At 42.6% G+C, this 4,306-nt stretch overlaps 1 long non-coding RNA gene across 1 annotated transcript; it reads right to left on the bottom strand.

Annotated features, from left to right (window-relative positions):
- Positions 1-443: 443 nt before the first annotated feature.
- Positions 444-4,045, bottom strand: LOC109417737 (uncharacterized). The gene is made up of 2 exons (XR_009995799.1): positions 3,444-4,045; positions 444-3,380 (listed from the first exon to the last, which is right to left on the bottom strand). It is a non-coding gene; the product is annotated as an uncharacterized LOC109417737 (long non-coding RNA).
- Positions 4,046-4,306: the final 261 nt, after the last annotated feature.

Below are 4,306 nucleotides of genomic sequence, written 5' to 3'. Positions count from 1 at the left end.
GATGTTTGATCCGCATCTGCACCACTCGAACTCCGTTCGGTAATCCCGAGAAATAGTGCCTCCAACGTTCACTTTGAACTGAGAGTACATCTCCGAACCGCATCATAAAGTTTCCGACGGTCGTATGTGGTACGGAAGGGGGGGGGGGAGATCATGTACACGGACACTCACTGCCTCACTGTCCACACACACGGGGATTTTAAAAGGTTTACCCTTACAAACAAAAACGCTCCTGATATTATGAGCGCTTTCATATCGTTGCGCTGTACTCATATCCACCATTTCAACGAACACACATTTTCGGGTGTTGTGAAACTGGACACTATTGACATCGGCGAGATTTAATTTTATTTAGTGTTCCAGAAATTGTTGAACTTTTCCAACATCTGGACGCGACGGCAGAACACCAGAATCTACTACTAGAGTGTTTTTTCGAACACCACTCATTTTAACCGATACGAAGCACGGAAGAAATTCTGAGTACGTCCGAACGCTGCGAATAGCGGCTGTCAACCGGTCCAGGATCCTTTCGTAAAGGAAATTTCCTTGACTTCCTTGGGCATAGAGTATCTTCGTGCCTGCCACACGATATACGCATGCAAAATGGTCATTGGCAGAGGAAGCTCTCAGTTAATAACTGTGGAAGTGCTCATTGAACACTAAGCTGAGAAGCAGGCTTTGTCCCAGTGAGGACGTCACGCCTAGAAGAGAGAAAGAGAGACGGACGCCATTTGGTATAGGTACCGGGAAAATGTTTCTTCCAGAGTTTCCTTGCAACAGATTTCACTTTGCCATATCGTTTCATATAATCTGCAACTACTTCATTCGGTATATCTGGCGGGAGATCATGGATACGGACATTTGTTGCGTTGTCTTCCATTAGGGTAATTTTCCAATTGTTGCACGGCTAAAAACTCGCCTATTGTTGCACACTCCATGTTATTCTTATGAGGTGTGCAGCAATTGGCGAATGTTTAGCTGATCAACAATTGGAAAATTACCCTACTATTAATATGAGGCAAAACTATGAAATAGTGAAAAATTGAAAAAAAAATTTTTTTTTCTTAAGGTTTTTTGTTGACACTAGAAGTGCCAATAGCCGCTCACGATAAAGCACTGTGTTCCAATTATCGCTCATGAATGTTCCAATTGGGTTTTTAAATTTAGGAAAAATTAATAATTTTATATTTTTAAACGAAAGAGCACTTTTTTCTAAGCCTCTATGATTTTTTTCAGATTTTTAGAACTTTGTTTTGATACCTAAAATCAATTTCAAAAAGATTTATTCAAATCACCTTTTGACAGCTGGGCAACTACCTGACAGCTCCGCCCAGTACAAAATCCGACGAGGGGTGATTCGACAAATCGCTCCCATACAAACTTCAAATTGATTTTTAAATAGGTTCTCGGGCTCCAAAAATCATGAAAATTTGGATTTCGGCTCAGTTTGGCGTGCAGATTCAGAATATGGAATTATCTCAACACCGCTAAAGAAGCCAATTTCCGCCCACTTTACATAATGTGTAAATGCGTCTTCTTGTGTGGATTTTCCTTATGAAACCAAGACTATTATCACCCCAAAGTAATCATAAACATCATTAGCAAAAATTAGAAGGGGTCACTCACTAATTACGTTACCATTATATAGGAAGGTAAATTCCATTATGTGTGACAATGTTTTAACGCTAGAACAACCATGTTAATAACAAAGAAATTATTATTGATGAATGTTACGTAGCGTACTAGATGTGTGCCCCAATAAGAAAGCATTTTGAATATTTTTCAGCTTGATAATGACTTCAAGAATCGAATAAAGGCGGACAATAACATGAAATACCGTCGTTAGGGGTGAGAATGGGTCAAAAAAGGGTACTCAAAGATTGTTTGTTAAATAACAAATGCAATAGAAGTCGGAATAACTTTTTATTTCGTATGTATACTCTTCAAATGATTGAAAATTGACCCAATTTCACCCCTTCGAGGGGGTGAGAATGGGTCAAAGTATTCGAAATCGCCTGTCTAAGAATATAAGTTAATTTTGTTGATCATATCTAGTAAACCTACTTAAAATACAATGTAACCATGACGAATAAAAACTTAGGTAATTTTAAAAGATGATTAATCCACCTAAAAGGGCTAATACAACCGAAAAATTGTTGAAATTTGATAAAATAACGTTTGTATGTTGTATCGCCATTTTTAGCCACCATAATCATCCTCATTTAACCCTTAAAAGCACAATGTTGTTTTAAAACAACATACCTAAAAACGTGTTGCTCGTATTCCGAATGAACCTCAACAAAAGTCTGCATCAACGGAACTGTACCATATACACTGTGGGCTAGAGGCACAACTAATACACACCAATATTCATCTTACAACCCTATATTTTCGATTTCGTCTTATCTAGGCCCTAAAGCTCCTAATTTCATGCCAATATTGCACTTTCTTAATTCTAGTGTACATACAGTATTTTACACGATTGCGATGCTCCGTCGCTGCCTGCCTTGCCTTGTCCGCTGATCATGCTCAGTGCATGACCGGCCGCTCTTGACCGTGCTGGGTGCCTTGACTGAACGGCATGAAACGTCTAATGGCGGCGATCTCGCCGAAAACACACCCTCGAGCGCGTTGGGCCCCTAGGGCTCTCCGTGTGGTGGGCGCTTCCGCTGGTCGATCGCTGGGATCACCGCTCTTGGGTCCTTGCTCGAATCTAGGACCTTCCTTCCAGGGTCGGGAGGTGGATAGCTCGCGTCGACGGTGGAGAGACCGATCAACGGCAGAACGAATGAGCGTTTTCTAGGGGAGAGAAAAAAGCCCTACCGCCCCCGCGATTAGTTTCCTGAACGTCTCAGTTGCACCCGGCTTGCACACTCACTTCTTGATGAAGGCATCTTCCTGCAGATCCAGTGATTCAATCCCCGTGATGGTAAGCTACAGGATTCCTCTGCGCGATACTCGCTTCGACTCGGACGAGGGTCCAGATGGTTTGTGCGATGAAGGTTCTCAGAGTCTGTGATTGGAGATGCTCCTTAGGTTAATGGGTAATGATCGAAGACACTGATTTTACCTTCGCTATGTTGGATAGTGTGGGTAGAGTTTACCAGGTTGACGATTCTGTTGCTGGGTGCGCTGCTGAGCACTTTCTACGCCCCACTCGCTTCGCCTCGGGCGATGATCAAGGTGATTTGTGCGCTGGAGGTTCTCTGTGGTTGGGAGTGAGTTACAGGTTAATGGGTTGTGATCACATGAATCCACTGATGTTACCTTCGGCGTGCCTGACGAGATGCGCGAAGTTCAACGACGCGGTTCTTGGTATTCTGCTGTATCGGTATTCTTCTTTCCGAGAGGGCAACGTGTAGAGAGTTATGGAGGGCGATCTGTCGAGAATTATTGCGGAAGTCAAATCTCTGAACAAGTACGTACGGCAAAACATCAAATACCTTTCGGTCGCAGCAAACTGCACCAAAATTTGCTGGTTTCTCGATACTGCAATTTCCTCGTCGGAAACAAACCCGCCACCGCGTGCACGTGCTGACTTTGTCACCGCACCAGAGTCGTCCTCCTAGCACCGACCAACTTTTGCGAATGGCTGACTACTCCTGCTCGATATGCTGGCTCTTGTTTGCAAGCGGAAGTTGAATCGTATTGTGTGAGCGAGGGCGAAGACAATTTGACAGCGAGAGCTTTCTTGACGCAAAATTCTCTTTCTTGCGTTTGATGGTTTAATGGCTGCGTACTTAGCTACTTACACTCTAATTTGGAGCTATTCGTTCTTTAAATACGTAGGAGTTCACGAATCATATGACGAATGTAACACAGTCTTACCGAGTGGGCTGAATTTTTCGTGAATCGCGACAGTGATTCACGAAAAATTCATCAAACTTGCACTTCCTTAAAAAGTGTGTTGAAGACTAAGCTGATCACAAAAAAAACTCAAATAAATGCTAAAGTGCGAGAACCGTGCGTTCTCCAAAGATAGCGCCGAAACTAGGATTAAACGAACCTTATGCAGCAGCTAGATCTGCTCAGAAACAGTGATCAGAACGCCTTCAACAATGTCTTCAACTTTGTTCTTGTACGTTGTTACGAAACAAAACGTCACCCACTGCGGTGAACTTTACGTGATCTTATACAGTATTATAACTTATTAAAACTGCTAGATCTTAGAATTAAAGGTATTTGGCTTATCGTAGAATTGTCTGAATCAGACAAAAAAACTCTACATTGACAGATGTTATCTGGGAGGTGGTCGTTAGGATCGAGGAAAGAGCGGATTTGGACGCTCCAATCACCACGAGCCCAA

The sequence above is a fragment of the Aedes albopictus genome, unplaced genomic scaffold, assembly GCF_035046485.1.
Source record: "Aedes albopictus strain Foshan unplaced genomic scaffold, AalbF5 HiC_scaffold_196, whole genome shotgun sequence".
Taxonomy (NCBI): Eukaryota; Metazoa; Arthropoda; class Insecta; order Diptera; family Culicidae; genus Aedes; species Aedes albopictus.
Note: the sequence above shows the minus strand (reverse complement) of the source record. Positions and strands in the feature narration are given on the sequence as shown.